At 40.0% G+C, this 23,588-nt stretch overlaps 1 pseudogene; it reads right to left on the reverse strand.

Annotated features, from left to right (window-relative positions):
- Window positions 1-789: 789 nt before the first annotated feature.
- Window positions 790-21,769, reverse strand: LOC111835803 (guanylate-binding protein 1-like; annotated as a pseudogene).
- Window positions 21,770-23,588: the final 1,819 nt, after the last annotated feature.

Below are 23,588 nucleotides of genomic sequence, written 5' to 3' on the forward strand. Positions count from 1 at the left end.
AAGTCGTATGGAAGGACAGATTGTTTGGTATATTGACAGAGAGTGGAAGTACTTAGTCTTAGCATATTTTTCTAGTTTATCTTCCATTCACATTGATATAACTCAAGCTTGACAGTGTGATTCTGTCCTTACCAAATCTGAAGTAGACCAGTTTAGATCTAAGGTTGGTCAACTTGTCTGGTTAGCAAAACAATGTCGACTTAATGTTATGTTCAATCTGTTACTGAGATTCATCTTAGCTAAAATTATGACATAATTAAAAACTGACTATGTGTAGCTGAAGTTCCAGTTTTTGGGAAAACCGGATAAACTGAAGCTTGTTCTATTCAGTAATGCATCACTGGGTAACTTACCGATGGAAGCACAGAAGATGGGCACCCCATCATGCTCATGGGCTAGCAGTTAGCAGAGTTGTTTGCAGTAGCCTTGCTGGAGAATCTCTTGCATTGACTGATGGAATTGATAATGCAATATTCCTTTCTACACTGTATTCTGAGCTTATCACAGGTGACATGGATGGAATGAAACTGCGGCTGGAGATGAGCAATATCAAGGAACAGTGAAAATAGCCAGTGTGTGACACAGTCATCTACCAAGAGAGCTTGCAAATTGTTTAATCAAATAGGCATCTGCTCTGCTCTTCCTAAACATGTTCAATTTGTTCAAATGTGTGTTCACTTGTTTTATTACTGCAGTGCTTATTACAGACTGCACATGTGCAGTGGGGCCATGGTTAGTCAGTGGAGAATTCATATGGCAATTGCAGTAAGTGAGCTACAGTAAAGAAAGTTATTTTGAAAACAGTCTGTTTATTGAGTCAACAAATAACTGTGCATTTTAACCTTGATACTAGGGGTGGGCAAGCCTGATCCTGGAGTGCTGGTTCCCAGCAGGTTTTCCATCCTACCTGGTTCTGAGGAACCACATCTGATCTCAGGCCGATAGCAACTCATCAGGTAGGACAGAAAACATGCTGGATACCAGCACTGCAGGATCAGGGCTGCCTACCTCTGCTTTATACCACAAATACATATTTGCATACCAGTTATGTCAATCCATATATGTATATTGATATATGTTTAAGAACACAAACAAATTTTCAATATTCAATAAGTATTATGATCAAATGGGTGGTTTGATGGCAGAATATGCAGTTTTTACTTCACATATCTTTCATCTTCTCCCATATATTGGAGCTCAGCATGCAAATGCAAATTCAGAGGTCAGTTCCACTCTTTATCTTTCATCAGGTTCTGTCTATCTGCAAATACCAAGTCATGAGATGCTGGTAATCCTCCACTGGGCTTCCCATTTGGCATCTTCTGTTGTAAATCAGAAATCTATGTGCTTCACTGTACAGTACATCCTGGTTTAACCAGTGGCCACCATGCAGCCCATCTCATTAAACAAACGGTTATAATACCAGCATGTCCCCCAATATAGCTGTGCATGACTGTAAATTAAAGCTGACAGTCTGCATTTCAAGCACATACAGTATTCATTGTTTCATTTCAAATTCAGAGACAAAATAATAATAAAAAAAAAAATTCACTGCCCACATACTTACATAATATAATGAATTACAGGTATTACACTATGCTGATATACTTCCACTGAAATTGAAAGTTTAAGGTTCAGTGAAGATGGAAATTATATTCTATTCCATTCCATTCTTTTCTATTCTATTCTAGCCTGTTTACATTGAAAGCTTCATACCTTGGCCTTTAGTTTCATTTATTTATTTCATACAAGCTTTCATTAGGAGATAGTACACCCCCCCCTGCCTCTGCTTCTGTTTTGCACTTGGCTCATCTCACATCGCAGCTGGTCAATCTCTCTCTGCATTTGTCTCGAATTTGCGTTAAAGCCCTGCTGCAGCATGGCATTCTGCTCCTGAAATGCAACAAAGGGGTGACATGGTTGGTCATGGTCTAACATTAAAGATCAACAACATAAATGCAACCTTTCTTCACTGGTCTCACATCCTGAGTATTTCTTAATGGGGTAATAGGATACAAAGTCAGAATTATAACTGGAAGGTACCCTCAGCTTTTGCTGAAGAACTCGCTCATGTTCATACTGCATATCTCTGCGTTCTCTCTCAATTTTTTTCTTCAGCTGCCTCTTATTTTCTTCTTGTGCTCTCGTCACATCCTCAATTCTCCTCTCCATAGCCACCATCTTTAATTCTGCAGCCTTTGCTTTCACCTCCTGCATCTTAGCATAGGCTTGTTGTTCTAGAATGGAGAACAATTGTCATGGCACCGCAGTCTAGTTTTACATGCACCTACAGATGCTTTAAGCATTATTCAGCATCATCATTTTTTAAAACAGTTCATATAGCCCATGTTTCCTCTGAATAACTAAAATATTAAAAATATATCACATATACATTTCATACCATGTCTATCATATGGTGCATTAAAAGACAAACATAATATAAAAACTATACTTGAAGTACATCAAAATACATAAACAGTCAGTATCCTGAATGAAGTAAATGATAGCATATCAGACTGTAACAGACTGGGCATTAATCCTTTTATATCATCTCTATGTGTTATGACAGCCGGCAAACAAAATTTACTATAAATTATCACCAACTTCACAGCCCACATATAATATTATGGTAACATCCAGAGCTGTTTGATGCCTCTCTCACCTTCTATACGCTTTTGTTGTTCAGAGATACTTCTGTCTGCCAGCAGTAACGTTCTGCCCAGTTCATTGGTTTTAGCCAGGTATTCTTCCAAAGCCTGTTCGGCCTGAAAAACCAACCTTGTTATGGACTGATGATGTTCACACAGGATCTACTTGCACAAGTGAAGCTATCATTAAAAAATGCGCATTTTCTAAATGCTAAACATTTTAGTTGGGTTACATTTATTAATAATGCACCCTTACACCAACATTAACAGAAATGTATATTTTTCTAAATATCTTCATACCCCTAATCCTAATATTAGTATAAATTCCAACTATAATGCAAATGCTTTCCAGTAAACAAGTGACATAATTAACACACATTTTTGTCCCAAAAAAACAGGTGTAATAAGAGGAAGTTAGGAGCGTGCACTGATACAACACATTGCTGCACCCACCATATGACAATCGGCCATGCAGCACCACACTAGTTCAAATGGAATGGAAGAGAAGTTTTTCTGGTGGCTAGAGTGCCAATCCTGCCACCAACCCCCAAATTTGTCCTGTAAGTTGGAGGACCTGCTTGCAGGGCTGGATGTTGGTTAACATTGTACCCTGGGCAAAGCAATTGCAGGTTAAGGGCTTTGCTCAAGGGCCCAATGGAATAGAATCAGTGCTGGCATTCTCAGGATTTGAACCAGCCACCTTCTGACTGCTGCACAGATCCCCAGTCTCAGTCACCCCTCCCTGTATTAAGATAGCCGGTAATGCATGTACCTTAATAGATTTCTTAACTGTACTTTGTTGGAGATTTACGGTTGATAGGTTTACTTTATTGGGGAGAAATTGCATAATTATTGTACCTTGATGCCTCTGCCTTTTGTATTTCTGTACCGGAAAATTAAAGCTTCCAGGTCTTTCCGGAAGTATTGATAACCGCCTGGCGTCAGATAATAATCTGGCTTCAAAGTAGCCCCCAGTTGGCTAAGCAGAGCAGTACAGTAATTCAGGGAGAGCTCCTCGTTCTCCTGACACTTCTTATCATACTCATTTCTTACAAGATCCTGTTGACACAAGAAACAAAAATCCACAAAAAGATCTTCTGATGCTTTCAAGTATTCAAAGCCACATACAGAAAAACTTTGATATTCACATGTTTGGAGACTCAGTAAAGTGTTTCTAATAGCAATAATAGTAAAAATAACAAATTCAATGCTTCCATTCCTTAAACATCAGCTTTATTTATCCTAGGCTTAAGTGAATCAAGTGAATGAAGTATGTTCAAGGTGCCTACAAACCATGAGCTGTGTTTGGAAGTGCCGATCATCATCTTTGAATGAGCGATCAAGGAAGAGCTTTAGTGCCTCCTTCAGGCAGATTTCATGGACATTCGAAAGCTCCTCCTGTGTCTCAGTGTGTAACACTGTCCACTCGCTCAGCAGCTGCTTGTAGAGGCTGTGGGCCTCCTCTACTGCTTTTGAGTTTTCCGTCTGAGCTAGAGCTACCACCGCATTCTCCAGGCAAGGAACCCTCCCACTTTTAATGGTATCCACATACATCATCACCAGCTTAGCCAGCACTGAGACACACCGCACCATGAAAAGGAGAGAACCAGAGATGACATTTTGTGAGAGGCGTAAAACAGGCCACTTATCCTGGGCAGGGTTGTGTGTAGTGGTGTAACAGACTGTAGTTCATACATGATCCATACAGTTACGTTTTACATTAACTGCACTTTCATAATGTTTCTATAATGCATTCGCAGAACATTCAGTGCACCTTCATAATGCATTCATAGAATATTCATAAGCAGCATGTAAGTATGATTATGCAATTATAATGTTTGTTATTGACGTATAATAAAGTTGTTAAGGTATGTTAGGATGTTAAGGAATATTTACATGCTGCTTATGAATGTTCCAGGGACCTGAAACCTATCCCAGCCAGCACAGGCAGCATGCTAGACCATCACAGACCACATTAACAATTATATACTATTAACTCAACTAAACACACCAATTAGCCTAACTTTGCATAAATACTTCAACAGTTATTTTTGTGAGCACTTTGAACTTACATCTCCCAGTGACTTTAATTCCTCCTTTGATGGTTTTCACCTGGGAATTTCCAAGAACATAACTGCAGAACTCTGTAGCTTGCTTAACAAACCTTTCTTCCAGGTCAGAATCACTCAGCTGATCAATAATCTTCAACTTGTCCCTGTGGACAGGCGTATCGAAGACGAAGCACTTTCGACGGGGAAAGTACTTCCGAATACATTCTCGTGCACTGTTGCTGGTGGCAACATTTTTATTGTGGCCTTGATAGGAAAAAATAAATGACAAACTTATATTTGAAATGACTGAAATGTGTTTTACGAACCAAAGGTATACAAAAGAAACTTAGATTTGGGTTTTTTCTTTACTCATTCCCCAGTATAATACAACCCATTGAGGGGCACATTTTCCAAAAGCTCCCTTTAGCAAATATGTAAGCCGCTAACATAATGAGCAACTACAGTATGCTTTTGGGAAACATACCGTGGCTCTGCTTTTATTTTCGTTTATTTTGTGTTGCAACTTCACATTTTCCAACACGTAAGTTGCATCATTTATGTGAATTATACGTGTTTTAGTGAAAAAGTTAATATTTTACATTAAATATCTTCTTTTCAGTAAATACAATCTATACTATTTTAAGGTATTTTACGACATGTATTTTGTGAAACATAATAATTAAAACGACTGCTTTGTATACAGTCTTCCAAAAAAATTTTCAGAAAGTTAGTGAAAAATGTTAAAAGACCAACAGTCTTACCGACAGTTTGCATATGTTTATAAAGACACGTTTTTACAGTAGCAATCAAAATTAGAAAACAAGTGACATTTGTAATTTACAAAGTCACTGCTTACCCCAATTTGCAGTTATTCATGAACTGAAGATCGAAATGTATTTTTTATCGTATTTCCTCAGTGAAAACTCTCTCACATCACAAAATAAAAGGTTGCAGCTACACAATCAGTGTAAACAAAACCCAGACATGTACGTGCTCTTGTTTGTAGGAGTTTTCTTGACCCAGTAACGCATGCAACCGTTAAATAGGTAAACGCTAAATTACATAGCAAAGCTTAACTTCACTTCTAATTTAGCACAATAAAATGTATAGTGCAGCACAAGCAACATCACCATTTACACTTTGTTAATCTTGTTGTCGGATCCAGTAAAAATTAGTTAGTGGGTAGTGAATGTCGATCCAGTCCCGCTGTTAAATGTCCGTGGCATTGACCTGTCAGTCAAAAACTTATTAGCCAATGGGGACGCGTCCCTGAAAAAAGCCGCCCACGCGAGAAGTTTGTGTCAGAATTGTAAGCAAAAAGTCAGGGAGCGCAAGCGAGAAAGCTGGCAGCGTAACCGCAAAGTCAGGCAGCGCAAACAAAGGAAAACATTATCAAAAGACCAATCGTGTTTGCAAGTTACTGTATAAATTTTACTTTTGAGATAACATTTCTTTTGCTTCAGTTATTTTTTCTTCTTCTCGAAACCTTATTTTTGCTTGATGTCAAAAAGGTTTTGCTTGATAATATTGGCACAAATCTGATTCCATAATTTTAAATATGAGTGCATCTGTGTGGGGATCTATTGAGAGATGTCCCACTGTGGGTGAAGACATTGCAATGTCAGATGGCTATACATGCAACTGTTCTTAACTGTGTGTTAGGGAGAGAATTGTAGGCGGGGATTTTCATGGTAACAGGTAAGGGTTCATAGGAAACACCTGTGAGGCGGAAGTATGGATAAAATACCAGCGACAGAAGAGCAGGGAGGCCTCCCTATGCTTGGTGGTGCTTGGATCCAGCTCGGGGATATTACCGCATTGTTGTGATATAAGGCGAGTACTGGCGGGGGGTACCGGGTTACGAAGTTAACGGCTCAAGTCGGCGTTCGGTGGCAGCGGCGTGTACTCTAGGCGCCACGGGAAAGTTTTGTGGTTCCTGCTAGAAGTGGGGTTATTAGTTTATGTTGTGGGTTTTTGTTTGTGTCTTTTCGGGGGATTGCGATGTCTTCCCCCGACTAGTTAATTTAAATAACATTGTTTGATGTGAATTGATTTCTTTCTTTTGTTTGTGTATTTGTTTGTTTAGGAGGAACCACATGCTAATTTGTATTCCTGACCCTGGTTACGGATGTGAGCTGTCCAGGCCCTTTTATTATACACGTGTGAATTCTAACGATGTGTTTTAGTTGATTGTGAAATATTCTAAGTGTTTTAGAGATTGCTGTGTTAGAGCATTAATTGTGTGGGGGTTGCGGTGTTGCCTGGCGCTCTGCTTACTACTTGGGGCAGGGACACTGAACTGTGGAATTCTAATAATAAATGCTTATCTCCATATTTCTGTTGTGAGCTGTTTCTTATATCTGGTGCCCAGTTTAGCCAAGTGACAAACCTGCATAATTGGGGAAAGTTTTATCCCTTACAGAATGGTCTGCTTCTGCAGTTATAGTCCATCATGTTTTCACTGAAAGTGCTCCAATGGTTTTCCGATAAGTTTTGGGTGCTTTGTTTCGATATGCCGCTTTAGTTTTGATGGTTTTAGAGCCTCGTTTGAAAGTGTTAATCCATTACGCCTTGGGCTTACAGTGCTGGCTTAAAGCAATACATTCTGTTCAGTGTTGCCAACTATTTTCAATGGAAAGTAGCTAAAGTCTGTTCGAAAAGTCGCCAAATGTCGCTAGATGACGTCATGCGTATATTTGCATATTGATGACGTAATTACGTCGTATTTGCATTCTGCGTGTTTTCCCTAATCCTTCCTCACGTGTTCAATATAAAACTTATCAATTACGTTACATATTTTCTCAGACATTTACATTATACGTATATATGTATATAAGTTTAATGAAGTTTATCTTTGTGTATGAGTAAGTAGAATCACGTAGTCAATCAGATGTAGCTCAGTAAACGATCTGACGAGTTCAGAACTGGAATGAACTTAAGCTCTGTAACCGTGAGTAATATAAGTGCATCAGAAAAAAAAAATAAATAAGGAAAAATAAGAAGAAACGGTCAAATTGTTTTATTTCAAGCAAAGGAGAAGCAGGTAAGTGGTCCGTGGCAACACCGTTTGCACATGCGCAGCTCATTCACATCTGTCAGCTGCCGTGCGGTCACGGGAATATGCTGCTCCTTTCAGCCGGAGCTAGCGCTGACTGATCAGAGCAGACACAGGGTGATGAGTAACTATACCGAGAAAGCAAGACCTCGCGCTTACAGGACAGTACTGGCGACATTTGGAAAGTTGCTAAGGTTTGTCCAAAAGTCGCTAGATTTGTCGCTAGGCGCTTTTTTGAAAAAAATCGTCATGGGGGTCTGAAAAGTCGCTAAATTGGCAACACTGATTCTGCTCCTGACACAATGCATCATGGTTAGATTTAAACGTGGTGCTGACGGCCCTATACGGACCAATGGCCAGTCTCGATTTTAAATTTGCGGCCCAATCTGTAGCCTTTGTGGCCCATCAGTGGTTGAGAAACGTGGTTTTAAAAGTTCCTTGTTAAATCAGCTTTAAAAGACAAGAAAAAAGTCTATTCCATCGCGTACGCTTGGTTGGAAAGGTAGGTTGAAAATCATTTCTTAGTTTCAGATTTGATTGATTATTGCTACAAACTTTTTATCGCACTTTAACCATTTTAACATTTATGGCTATGCTAACATTACCATGCTCGACCTTTTGTGTGATGTGTGGGGTTCAGGTTTATGGGGCACTGGAAGACCTTCTGGAACAGGTGGGACCTGTTCAAGCCGGACGGGTTGCATCTGAACCATAGGGGAAACGGTGTATTGGGGAGGCGTATGTGTAGAGTAGTTGAGGAATGTTTAAACTAGGGACTGGGCGTGCAGGGCGGTTAGTTACGAATTTATGTGGGGTGAGACGGAAAGCCCAAATAAAAGTAGACACTGTAAAAGGCCTACCATTAGTGGTCTGTATTTGAATGCTAGGAGTATTAGAAACAAAATTAATGACTTGGAGGCTTTAATTTCTTCAGACAATTACATTATAGGAATAACTGAAACATGGATGAGTGACAATGATGGGAAAGAATATAAATATGGATGGTTATACGTTGTTCCGTAGAGACCGGATGTGTTGTGAGGATCTATTTTGTCATACACCTTTATTCCAAATAAGGATGCGTTAGGATCGAGGGGGCTGGGGGGGTATTAGTCCGCCGAGTACGCTCCTTTATGCACTCGGAAAAGAGGCTGAACAAATATATAAAACATTCACTTTTGGATCGGATGAAGATGAGACTTACGAGACTGTGCTAGAGAAGTTAGACAGCTATTTTGTGCCGAAAGTAAATGTGATCCACGAGCGAGCACGATTTCATCAACGTGCCCAGAAGCACTGGGAGTCTGCGGAAGAGTATATCCGTAGCCTTCACGAACTAGCCGACACATGTGAATTTAGAACGGCGAAAGAAGAGAATATTCGTGACAGATTAGTTATCGGAATTTTAGATCGGAAGTTGTCCGAAAAGCTCCAGCTGATGGCAGATTTAACACTCTGCAAAGCAGTCGATCTCATTAGGCAATCCGAGCAAGTGAAAGAGCATGTAAACGAGCAGACAGCATGCAGCATGCAGCTCAATGAAGTAGCCAGAAGCCGACAGCATCATGGTGGTGAGAATGGTAGACCCAAACGAGGCGGAAACTTGCAAAACTCAAGTTCTAAACAGAATGGAAATTTTAGTAGGTTCCGATGTAAAAGATGCGGAAGAAGCCACGGGAAAGAGGATTGTCCTGCGAAGAATGCAGAATGTCGGAAATGTAAAAAGAGGGGCCACTTCGCAGCAGTTTGTCGCACACGAGAAGTTAATGACGTATGCACATCACTAGATGGCGCCGTCGCAACACATTTCTTAGGAGAACTGAGGAAAAGTGTTGAAAGTAATAAGGAATGGACAGTTTCACTCCCTATACATGGAACGGAGGTGGAGTTTAAGATTGATACCGGTGCAGATATCAGTGTAATATCAGAAAAGACCCTTTCAAGCCTAAAGCACCAGCCTTAGTTAAAGTTTGCCAAAGTAAACCTGGAAAGTCCTGGTGGAAAACTACATTGTAAAGGACAGTTCATAGCCACAACTGCTATAAAGAATAAACAGTTCAAGTTCAAAGTGTTTGTAGTTACCGGACCTACTGTGAACAACCTTCTTGGTCGTGAGGCATCAGTTGAAATGGGTTTGATAAAGAGATTGGAAGACCTGAAGTCAGCCGCTCCTGAAGAGGTCGGACTGTTAAAGATAAAACCGATAAAGATCCACTTAAAGGGCAACGCTGTCCCGTACAGTATAGCCACAGCCAGACGTGTGTCTGTGCCCATGCTCCAAAAAGTCAAAAAGGAACTGGAGCGAATGGTTCGGTGCGGCATCATTGAAGAAATAAAAGAGCCCACGGAGTGGTGCGCTCCAATGGTTGCTGTGCCCAAGAAGAATGGACAGATACGCATCTGCGTAGATCTAAAACAGCTTAACAAGGCCGTTAAGAGGGAAAGATACATGCTTCCCTCAATAGACGACATCCTTCCCAGATTAGCACATGCCAAAGTTTTTTCACTTCTGGATGCAGCTAGTGGATTTTGGCAGTTGCCATTGGATGAAGACAGTGCTATATTGACAACCTTCCTAACTCCGTTTGGAAGATTTTTTTCGAAGACTTCCGTTTGGCATTACTAGTGCCCCTGAAATATTTCAGAGGGAAATTTCTGAGCTGTTGAAGCATCAATCAGGAGTAGCCATTTTCATGGATGATATCCTTGTCTATGAAAACTCTAATGAAGAACATGAGAAACTACTTCAAAACACATTGAGGACGATTCATGAAGCAGGCTTGGTGTTGAATACAGAGAAATGTCTACTGAGACAAAACCAACTCCGCTACCTAGGCCACCTTATTGACAAGGAGGGCATACGTCCAGATAAGGCCAAGATTAAGGCCATATCACTTCTAGAGCCACCTAATAACATCTCAGACCTGAGAAGGATGCTGGGCATGGTTCACTACCTCGGCAGGTATGTTCCACACTTATCAGAGGTAACACAGCCACTTAGTGAGCTGTTGAAGAAAGAGACAGCGTGGACCTGGGGCCCTGCACAGTTCAAAGCCTTCAACTCAGTGAAGCGTTTATTCACAGAGGCGCCTGTGCTTGCCTTCTATGATGTTACTAGACCCACTATAGTGAATGCGGACGCTAGTAGTTATGGCTTAGGTGCAGTCCTCCTACAGGACCACGACGGAGTGCTGAAGCCAGTTGCTTATTGTTCAAGAGTCTTAACTGATGCTGAAAAACATTATGCCCAAATTGAAAAAGAGTGTCTCGCTGCTTTGTGGGCCTGTGAGAAATTCTCAAGATTCCTTTATGGTCTAGAGAACTTTACTCTTCAAACTGACCACAAGCCTTTGGTTCCACTAATTAATGCCAAAGATCTTGATTCAGTTCCACTGAGGTGTCAAAGACTGCTCCTGCGAATGATGCGCTACAACCCTGTGGCGGTATATGTGCCAGGTAAGCAGCTGGTGGTGGCCGACACACTCTCAAGACATCCTCAAGCGGTGGTCACTGCAGAAGTCTGTGAGCTGATAAGAGAGGTAGAGGCCCATGAAGAAGCTGTATGCAATGCGTGGCCTATTTCATCCACAAAACTGGACATGGTGAAGGCTGAGACAGGGAACGACAGAGTCCTGGGACAGGTAATACGCTATGTGAAAGATGGCTGGCCTAAGTATGCTTCCACCATTCCACATACAGTGACACCATACTATAAAGAACGACAGCACTTGTCTTATTCCCAAGGGTTAGTTTTGTATGGCGACAGAATTGTAATTCCACACAGCATGCGTACTGACGTACTTCAGAGGATTCATGGTGGCCACCAGGGCATTGGAAAATGCCGAGCCAGGGCCCAAATGAGCGTTTGGTGGCCAGGATTAGGGAAAGAAATTCAGCAGCTAGTCCAAGGCTGCAAAGACTGTCAAGAATCAAGGGTAACACAAAGGAGAGAACCTTTGATTACTACTCCATTACCTACACGCCCATGGGAGAGAGTAGGAGCCGATATTTGTGAATTCAACAAACAGCACTATCTGGTAGCTGTAGACTATTTTTCACGGTATATAGAAATAGCTCATCTTCCAGACCTGTCCGGAGAGAACGCGCTTGAAACTAAAGAATATGTTTGCAAGGTGGGGCAGTCCAAATGTTCTCATTACAGATAATGGACCACAATTCTCGGGAAGAGCCTTCCAGGAATTTGCAAAAGACTATGACTTTAATCATGTCACGACCAGTCCCCACCATCCTCAATCTAATGGAGAAGCGGAGAGGGCTGTACAGACTGTAAAGAAAATCTTGAGGCAGTCAGACCCATTTGCTGCCCTGTTGAGTTACCGAGCCACCCCTCTCCAAGCCACTGGTGCTAGTCCAGCCCAGTTGATGCTGGGCAGACAGGTAAGAACAGCAATCCCGATGCTGGAGTCTAACCTGCAGCCATCGTGGCCTGACTTCCAGCAGGTGCGAAGGGCTGACAAGAAAGCTAAACGTGGTTACAGGCGAAATTATAATAAGAAATTTGGCGTCAAACAATTACCTGAACTTAGTCCTGGAACAACAGTTGCAATGAAGCTTGATGGTGAACAAGGATGGAAGAAGTCTGGTCGAGTCCTCAGGATGTGTGACACACCGAGGTCTTACCTCATACTAACTGAAAAGGGGGTGCTCCGTCGAAATCGACGTCATCTAAGGCCTATAATGGATACGGCAGTAGAAACACCTACGCTGGAACCACAGACTCCCCAACCGGTTGCACAGCCAGTCTTAGACGTTCCTCCTGAACAGGAATTCACAGAACGGCCACCTGCAGCAGAGGTTTTGTCAACCCCGGCTAAGACACGCTGTGGCAGAGTTGTCAGACCTCCAGAGAGATATAAAGACTTTGTGTAGAATATTTCTTCTGTTAGTTAAAATAGCTAGTGTAATTAAACTTAGTGAGCTATGTTGTGAGGAATCTGTGTAGGAACAAAGGTAAGAAGGAAAACAAACTTTGTGTTCATATTGAAAGGAACCTAGGAGTTCTGATATGCCCCAACAGCTACTTTATTTGTCAGGATGTTTTGTTAACTCTAAGGTAGGGTGATGTGTTGTGAGGATCTATTTTGTCATACACCTTTATTCCAAATAAGGATGCGTTAGGATCGAGGGGGCTGGGGGGGTATTAGTCCGCCGAGTACGGTAATGGTTAATGGCGTTTCTGACCTGCTGTTAATAATAAACTGTTAGAGTTACGTGGTCGTGTCTGTCTCCTCAACGACACACCGGATAGGCAAGAAGGGAGGTGGTGTTGCAGTATACGTAAAAGAGAACTTGCAGGCAAGGGAGCTCACTGATAAAAATAAAAGTACAGAAGCTGTATGGATAAAACTGGATGCTAAAGACTCAAATGGCCTAATTGTTGGGGTTTGTTATAGAGCACCTAATGTAGCTGCAGAGGAAAGCAGAATGTTGTATGATATCAGGATTATGAGTAATAAAAATTATGTGGTGGTTATGGGTGATTTTAATGTACCTGGGATACAGTGGGAGTCTCTGGCTCTTCTGTAAATGAACTTGAGATGGTGGAATTACTACAGGATTGTGTTTTTTACTCAGTTTAATACCCCTACCAGGGGAGAAGCCCTTCTTGATCTTGTTTTCTCTAATAACCAAGATAGGATTGGAAAATTAGAGGTTTTAGAACCATTGGACGGTAGTGATCATAACATGGTTAAATTCGAGGTTAATTTTAGTGTGAGAAGAGTATACAGTGTTAGGAAGGCTAACTTTAATGGTATGAGATGGAAACTAGAAACTGTAAACTGGATGGAGTTAAATAGCAAAACAGTTTAAGAGGCATGGGAATTTTTTAAAAGCACATTGTTGCAAGTGCAAGAGGACTTTATACCTGTTTCCAGCAAAACTAAATCTAGGAAACGACAACCAAGGTGGTTTACTAAGGAAATTAAGAATAAAGTCAAGAGGAAAAGGGCTCTGTTCCACAATTGGAAATGAACTGATAATTTCAAAATTAAGCAGGAGTATCTAAGTCTACAGGTAGAGTTAAAAAATAACATTAGACTGTCCAAGAGGGATGTAGAAAGAAAAATTGCATTGGAGGCTAAGGATAACAATAAAAGTTTCTTCAAATACTTTAACTCCAAGAGAGCTCTAAAAGCTGAAATCACTAGTTTGCAGGATAGTAAGGGCCTTATAATTGAGAATGAAATTGATATAGTAAATGAGTTTAATGATTATTTTTCATGGGTGTTCACAGTAGAGAACACAAGTAACTTATCACCAATTAGTACGAATACAGGGTCGTCTATGACCAATATGTATAAGTGAGGCTGATGTGGTACTAAGCCTAGCTAAACTCAAAATAAATAAATCGCAGGGCCCTGATGGCATCTTACCTATAGTTTTAAAAGAGATGAGGGATATTATTAGCCAACCTTTAACTTTAATATTCCAGAAATCGTTATCTGTGGGTGTGGTACCTTCAGATTGGAAGCATGCTAATATGACACCCATATTCAAAAAAGGGGATAGAAGTAATCCAGCAAACTATAGGCCAATCAGTTTAATTAGCATTACTGGAAAAATAATGGAAGCTATAATCCAAGTGAAAATGGTAGATTACCTAGATGCAAATAACATTCTGAGGTATAGCCAACATGGATTTAGGAGAGGTAGATCCTGTTTAATGAATGTACTTGAGTTCTTTGAGGAAGCTACAAGTGAAATTGATCACAATAAGGCCTACGATGTGATTTACTTAGATTTCCAGAAGGCCTTTGATGTTGTCCCCCACAAACGGCTCTTGCTAAAGCTCAAAGCTACAGGGATTTTAGGAACTGTGGCAGCTTGGATCGAAAACTGGCTAACTGACAGGAGGCGAGTAGTTATTAGAGGCACAATGTCACAGTGGGCCTGCGTTCATAGTGGGGTACCGCAGGGTTCAATTTTAGGACCACTATTGTTCCTAATTTACATTAATGATATTGACACAAATACATACAGTAAACTGCTTAAATTTGCAGACGACACCAAGGTGGGTGGTGTAGCAGATACTGATCTAGCAGCAGAGAGGCTACGATGGGATCTGGATTTAATTAGCGACTGCATGGGCTGGTACTTGGCAGATGAAATTTAACACAGATAAATGTAAGGTAATCCATGCAGGGAGCAGAAATATAAAGTACAGATATTTTATGGCTTCCACTGAAATAAAGGTAGCTAATTACGAGAAAGATCTCGGTGTGTATGTTGATGCTACCATGTCCCACTCTCGCCAGTGTGGGGAAGCAAATAAAAAGGCCAATAGAATGTTGGGTTATATCTCTAGGTGTTGGGAGGTGATGTTACATTTATATAATTCCTTGGTAAGACCCCACCTAGAATATTGTGTGCAGGTTTGGTCATCATACCTTAAGGACATTGCTGCCTTAGAAAAGGTGCAACGGAGGGCTACGAGAATGATTCCTGGTCTTAGAGGAATGTCTTATGAGGAGAGGTTAGCTGAGCTGAATCTGTGTATATGAAAACACCACCCTTGAGCAAAGGAGACTAAGGGGGGACATGATCCAGGTCTATAAGATTCTAACGGGTCTGGATGCTGTTCAGCCAAATGGCTATTTCAATATTAGTTTAAATACTAGAACTTGTGGCCATAAGTGGAAATTAGCTGGAGAACATTTTAAAACAAATTTGAGGAAGCACTTCTTTACACAGCGTCTAGTTAGAATAGTCTTCCTGCTAGTGTAGCGGAAGCTAAAACCCTGGGTTCCTTTTAAATCAGAGCTAGATAAGATTTTAACAACTCTGAGCTATTTGTTAAGTTCTCCCCAAACGAGCTTGATGGGCCGAATGGCCCCCTCTCGTTTGTAAATTTCTTTTGTTCTTATGAAAAGGTGTTTGCTCACCAGTTGGCAGTTCATTTAAACTGGTGTGGCAGAGGAGACAAAACACCGATGAGGAATACAAACGTCATAGATGTCATTATCCGTAAGTAAACCAATGTTTAAGCAAAGGTAAAATTTGACCTTTCAGGATAAAGTTTTTATCCTAAAGGTTTAAACACAATATGGATTTAACCTCCCCATGCACGTTACATAGTTCTTTCCCATAGTTTTCATTGGTTTTAATGCCCAAAGTTGCTTTTTTTTCAGATTGCAGATAAGTGAACAATCAATGTAAAGGAATAACAATAAACTCACCTGTTCATGATTGACATTTACCATTTAATAAGGTCTAATGTAAGTGAATTGTGTCTGTTCTGTTTTTTGAGTCTGCATTATAAAACCCACTGGTGTCTAGTCCAAATGAGGCTGAAGCTGAATCGACCATCAGAGTGGCTCGTGACAGGCTGACCAGGCGTGTCCGATAGTTCTTTTCTTTTAGTATTTTTATTTTTTGAAATGTGTGCATTTTATATCTTTTTTTTTTTTAAATAAACTCTTAACGAACACCTTTGTTTTTTTTTTTTATATATTATAAATAAGATATATTAGTATCAATACGTGTTCAACACTAAAGCAAACGTTGAAATAATTATTGGCAATCGTAGGATAAGAGGGTCGGGGAATCATCGCGTAGGATAGTAAGAGGGTCGGGAACTGATCGCGTAGGATAATAAGAGGGTAGGGGAATCATTGCAAAGTTTCACTTAGATGTAGCGTTTTCATCGCTGTTGAGACGGAAAACATCGCGATTACATCGCCTGGACGGAGCTGTTTCAATGCCGCAACGTAGTGCCAATGTACAAACGACTGAAATGCCACTACATACCGACCTTTCAAAAAACGCATCAGCGACGTAGCGCCGACGTACTTGTGCTGACTGGGATCTTATTAAAAAGCGAATTCATATTATGATATTTACTTCTGGTTTCTAATCTTCAAATTCCAAAACATTTTTGTCAAGAATGTTATCTAAAACTCAGTAATAACGTTGTAACTTGTCAAAGGTCCTCCCTTAAGCCCACATCTGTGAACATGTTAGTGTTTCTGACAAAGAATCTTAAAACTTGAAATGTAGAAAACTTCCATGAGCAGTAGCATAATTTATCCATGTTTTTTGTTTTTGTTTTTACTCAAGTTTGTGCAATTTTATTATTTGACTTATTTATTTGGCACACTGCAGTTTTATATTGCAAAGCAACTCTTTTTAAGTTTTGTGGATATTATACATGGTTATGCTCAGGATATGTCAGCCCATTTCCACTGGAAATGCCTTTTGGTTAAACTGTCAGCAAGGAATTTGCATTTGCACTGTTAAATTTTTATATAGCTTTAATGCACATAAAAACAGCTGCTTGTTTAAGTGAAAATAAATTGATGGGGTTTTTTTGCACTAATAAAGTTGTGGAGTTGTAAAGTATTTTGTCTCGCATCAATCATATCATCAGTTATATCGTTATCGCAAATTTTCAAATATATATCTTTGGCCATATTGCCCTGCCCTAGTTGCTATGGTGTTCCTAGGCAGTACTATGTGGTTGCTAAGGTGTTGCTAGGTGGTTGCTAGGGTGTTGCTAGCTAGTTGCTAGGTGGTTGCTAGGTGTTGCTAGAGTGGTTGATAGGGTGTTCCTATGTGGTTGCTAAGCTGTCGGTAGGCATTGCTAGGGTGTTACTAGCTGGTTTCTAGGTTGTTGCTAGGGTGTTGCTAGGCATTACTATGTGGTTGCTAGGGTGTTGTGATGTGGTTGCTAGGATATGGTAGGTAGTTTCACGTCTGTGGGTCGTTGTGTTTGTGGATTGGGCAGGAGCTTTGCTTCTACTTATGGACCTATTGATTTTAAAGGCCGATATTACTCTTCACCTGGTTTTTAATGGCAATGCCATAAGAAGTTCCAGTAGCTAGGTATAGGCTAACAATAGTGAAGGTTAGCATTCAATGCATTCCTATGGGATTTTTAGTGTGTTTGAATGTGAATAGCGTTGTCATGGTAACGTGAAATGACAAGAAAAGTAATAGCACACCTCACACCATCGAGGACTAACTTTTGATGTATCGATTGCCTGGGTGCACCTTACGGTACGACCCGCATTAATTGCCAAAATTTACGGAAGAATAATTAATTTTTTTTTTGATTTTGCGATAAAATTGTACGTGATCCGTAAGGTGTACCGAGGCTGTCACGGTCCAACACGGAAGCAGGCGACAGAAGCCGTGAATACGAGCAAAAAGGGCTTTGTTGCTGGGGTAACACGCTCCAAGCCACACGTAATGTCAATGACCGGACTGGGCAAATGAACGAAAATGCGGACTAAATACACTGGACTAATGACGACAATCAGAAACAGCTGTTAAACAATGGGAATCCACATGAGGTTAATGGGGGGGGGGGGGGGGGTGTGGCACAGGAGGATCGGCACGATCGGGGTGTGACACGGGCAAGCAATATGTCAATCCGTCTGTCCAGGCAAGCCCTACGACTCGGCAGTGAAGTGAGCTCCGCTCATTTCAATGGCTAAGCGCAAATTCAGAAAGTATCGTTTACTAGGGGAAGAGTGATATGGGCCTTTTCATTAAAATGAATAGGCCCATAATAAAGTTTTTTTCGACTTTGAGGTGAGATTTGTACGCGATCTGTAAGGTGTACTGAAACAATCGATATGTCAATCCATAGATCTAGGCAAGCCCTAAGACTTGGCACTGAAGTGAGCTCCGTTCATTTCAATGGGTAAACGTAAATTTGGAAAGTATCATTCACTACGTGAAGAGTAATATAGACCTTTTCATTAAAATGAATAGGCCCATAATAAATAACTAAAGGTTTTTTTTCTATTTGCGATGGAATTGCACGCGATCCGTAAGGTGCACCGAGACAAATGATACAGTATGTCAGTCCGTCCGTCTAGGCAAGGCCTACTACTCAGCAGTGAAATCAGCTCCGTTCATTTCAATGGGTAAGCGCAATTTCGGAAAGTATCACTTACTAGGTGAAGAGTAGTATGGGCCTTTTCATTGAAATGAATAGACTCATAAAAAAATCATTGCTCCGTTCATTTGTACTATAGCCTTCATGGAGTAAACAGTGAATGGCAGTGTTATGCATTTACCAGGCTTCAGCTTCAGGGAGTTCTCCAAATATTCATCAGCTGTTATGGGTTTCCCATTAGCCTCAAGGTCCAGGGTAAAATCTCTTACTGCCCAGATAAAGGAGGGGAAGAAGCGGACATACTCAGCAGAAGCATCGGCTTCATCCTCATCGTTGGACTTTACCTTGATGTGTTTTGTCAGCTCAGTCACATATCTGTTAGATGCTGCAGTTGAGGAAGAAAATTTAGAAAATCTATTTCAGTGGTGAGAAATGGCAAGGTCAACACTTTGAGAGGAGAAACCTAGTTGATTTCGGTAACAATTCTATATTGTTGAGCAAGGAAATGACAAAGAATGCAGCAGCAGAAGCATCAAACTACAGAATGTTTCTCAAATACAAAGTCAGTGTAGTGAAACTCCAAGTAAGTGATCATCAGAAGACCAAATTACCTACTGGCTGTATCTACTTTGTACCTTGACGTGGAAATGTAACACCATTGACCATGAAACTATTTTCATAAGCATATTTTTAGCACTTACAGAACCTTGATATCTTTAACTAGCAACAATTATATCATTGGCAGAGAGTAAGAAAAGATTCATTATGATTAATCGATCCACCAATCCATTATCTACCAGCCCTTCAGTGTTTTTGAAGATTGTGGTGAATGTTGTATAACCAACAGATGGCAGCCAAGTCCTGATCAAAACACTAACTTTAGAGTCATTTGTGTATTTCTGACCAGGACAGTTAAAAGTATTTCCCTGCTTCTATATCAGATATTGTAATTACTTTTCAGCTTTGCAATATTCCTAGAACAGAAACTGGAAATGTTCAGGTTGGTAGGATACTGTAGATTGATCTACAACAGCATTGGTACCATCAACAATGTTGCTGTGATGAAAGTACTGCTTAGTAACACAGCCAGGGAAAAGATCCAGTGGTCATTCTTCTCGTCCCCCTGTTAAAATAAAGACAATTCTTTTTAAACCTTAGCTCGAGCAACTGTCAAATGTTGGGTGATGGGCATTTGCAAATTTTCCAAGTAATACTTCTGTGTCAATAATAATATCAATCTAACCAAATAACATATTTTCTTTTATAATGGTGTTAAACACATCACTCGTGTTTACATAAATACATACTTGTATATAAGTTGTTACTTTATGTAAAATACTTTCTTATTGCTAATTATGACACTAAAAGTATAACAAAATTCTCTTGAAAATCTTTGATAAAACAAATCATTATAAATGCAGCCATTAAGCTTATATAGTAGAGACATGTTCTCAATGCAAACCTGGAGCCTGTCTTAGGACCCACACACTATGAACACTTTAGAGGTGCCAAATTTGGGGAGAAAACCAAAATAACTACAGGAGAACCACAGGAACAAGGGAAAAACTGGTGGCGAGGGAGCAGAGTTCTAACCATTGTGTCCTCCTAGGAGTTTGAAATTATCATTTTAATTATTAATTAATGTCTACATGGGCAAGATATACATTTCCTTAATTTTGTAGCGTATGTACAAATTTTGAAGATCCTGGAATTTGCTCATTAACTGTAGCTTCCTTGTATTTTATATATCAATTGTTAAATGATTCCTTTGCATTTTCTAAAGCAACAGTACCTTCTCCACATCTCCCAGTCCTTCAGTGTCCAGCAAGACCAGTGTTTGTTCTTCTCTACCAGGAACAGGAACACACCACATCCAGATACCCTTTGTCTTAGACTGGATAGTGGAGCCCAGAGCAAATCCTGAAATATCAGGAACAGAAAAGTGTGTCCTAAGCAGGGAGATCCAAATGTATCAGGAAAAATTGATAAAACTTACAGGGAAATGCAGCATATACCTTTATGCTTCCCAGCCAATCGATTCATCAGGTAGGACTTGCCAGTGCGGTACATGCCCACAATAGACACCACAACTACAGGCTGATGGAAGGAGCTTAAAATGGCTACTGCTTCCTGATTGACTTTGAGCTCATTATTTGTAGTGTTCTCAATTAGACAAATAGGTTCCAACATTTTCCCTGTGCCAGAGAAGACCTATAGCCACAGACCAGTAGAGTGAGGTTAGATCAAGTGATTAAAATGACTGTTTCTTTAAGTAAGCATTACAGGCTGGATGTGTGTTTAAATAAGTCTATGAATAAGTTTCAATTGTCAAATGTTTGGTGATGAGCAAATTATTGCAAATTTTCAAATAACACTTTTGTGTCAATATTAATACCAATCCATCCAAATAACTTAGTTATTTTCTTTTATAACAGTGTAAAAATATGTCACTCGAATGCTTGCGTATGTATTTTAGTAAAACATGCAAAGTAATTATATGAAAACATCAGTTTGTTAAACTTACAGATGCCTTTTCTCTTCCAAGTGTTGAGAGCCCCAGACCTGAGAGCAAGTTTCCTGAGGGATTTCTGCTGACCACGGGGGCATATTGTGGCAAGTCCTCCGGAAAGGCTTTTACCTTATAGCTCTTCCTGTAGACAGTCTCCTGATTAAAATCCATATTGGATCCCGTGTATAGCTTTTTTTCTCTTACAAGCATTGAGGGCCCCAGACCTGAGAGCAAGTTTCCTGAGGGATTTCTGCTGACCACGGGGGCATATTGTGGCAAGTCCTCCGGAAAGGCTTTTACCTTATAGCTCTTCCTGTAGACAGTCTCCTGATTAAAATCCATATTGGATCCTGTGGATACCTTTTCCACAAACTTTTCAAGCAGAATTACAAGTTCTGGGGAAAGACAAATAGATATTTGCAAACCTCAGATCAAAAGCCATAATCCATTCAGATTTATGACTAAAATCTAAAGAGGTCAGTTGCATAGTCACAATGCTATACATTTATTCAGACAATTCTGTTGAGGTAAAGTGTACAGCTAAGATTCATTCATCCATTAAAGAGATTACAATGCCTAGCAAGCATTTTACTGACCTCTCCCACTTGCATAGTGATCATCAGGAAGAGCCTTTTGTCTGCTTCTGTACAGAAAATTCCTCATTCACATTGACCGTCTGTCAAGTTATCATTAAGGTAGTGGCTATGGCTAATAATTAAATTATAACGTTAAAGTGGGAGCTAGGCAGCAAACATTATCAGTCTTGTCCATCTGAAACGTTAATAGACAGTGTACATTTAACAGGATAACACAATTATTTGTTTTGGAAAAGTCTTATGCTTGTCTTGAAGTTCCAGATTAAACCTGAGTAAAATCGACCAGTCGACGGAAACAGTGGCCGTCTATCTTACCAAGTCACCAGAAGCAAAGAAAATAAACAGGGCTGTACCTGGACACATTTGCATGGACCAGATCCCTGTTTACTCCGTAGACAACTTTTTGTTTTTTTTCCCTGCATTACGTAGTATTGTCATTGATGTTTGTATTGTTCTAATGGTATCAAATGGAAAAAATGGTATCAAGTATTTTCCAGGGTATCAGTACTGAGATTGAAATTGTACTATTGTGACAACCCTTATATCATATTTTATATAATATAATATAATTTGGGCTGTCAAAATTAACGGGTTAACGCGGATTAATCCATTATCATTAATCTGATTAAATTTTTTTTACGCAATTAGCCCATCTGCAGCGCAGAATGACTCGAAATCCCTGAAATGTCTCTGTCAACCCATTTCGGGCAGTTTTGGTGCATTCCATTTGCCTCGGAACTCGTATTCCGAGTCGGATTCTGAGTTTTGAAGCTGAAAGTGACAACATACGTGCTCCGGTTTGTAGTACAGAGGATCCCGAGTTCAGAATCCAAGATGGCTGTGCCCTTTATCAACAGAAGGGAAAGTTGTAGTTTTATACTGTTTAAGCACTACTTCTCATTTGTGGCTCATTAAATCGGTTGCACACACTATACCGTCCAACTTATCTGTGGACGTGTTGCTACGGAGTTTTATACGTAAAGCACCGCGCGTAATGTGTTATCAACTGATATTGCAAACAATGGCGATTAACCGGGCTAGAATTGGATTTCATGATTAGTCGGATTATTTCTCGGATTTACGGTAGTTCAGGCTAATTGTAAGTGAATGAAGATAAAGACCATTTAAACTGAGGTACCTTAAATCCGACAAGTTGTCCGGCTAAGCAAAAAATCTTGCTTTTTGATATGAGTCCATGGTATTGCACTTCTGTGGCAGATGGAATGAATCCGACTGGTGTTCAAGATGTCCAATAAACATGTTAAGTGCATATATATTCTTTTTTCTTGAGTCTGTTTGCTCATGCAAAATGAAATGCGATTAATATAGATTAAATATGAAGGATATTTAATCGTGATTAATCAAAATTAATCCACAGCAACCCTGTGATTAATCTGATTAAAAATTTTAATCGTTTGACAGCACTAAATATTATATAAAGGAATAAACAAAGGAATATAACAGTACATGTATTCATACCAAATATGCGAATGCAGCAAATGCGGAGCCTTTGTGTGTTTCGCCCGAGTAACATTCGGAAAGGGGTGGATGAAGCAGCGCCACTACGCATGTGTGTGTACGTGAAGCCGGAAGTTGTTAATGTGAATACAAGTACAGCACATTTTAATGCAGCACCATAATGGATATATGCTTTGTATTTTTTGAGAAAATATTTGTTACAGTTCTAATATGAAGCTGATGAAACTGCTAATGTGAATACAGTACAGATCAGGTACAGTTAATTTTTTAAATGTGTACCGTAATGGATATTTATTTAATTTTTTCTTACTTGAGAGAATATTTATTTTTAATTGCTTTTAAGTAAGTTTTTTTTATTAGCAGGTTGCAGCAGTATTGACGGAGAC

The sequence above is a fragment of the Paramormyrops kingsleyae genome, chromosome 25 (genome assembly GCF_048594095.1).
Source record: "Paramormyrops kingsleyae isolate MSU_618 chromosome 25, PKINGS_0.4, whole genome shotgun sequence".
Taxonomy (NCBI): Eukaryota; Metazoa; Chordata; class Actinopteri; order Osteoglossiformes; family Mormyridae; genus Paramormyrops; species Paramormyrops kingsleyae.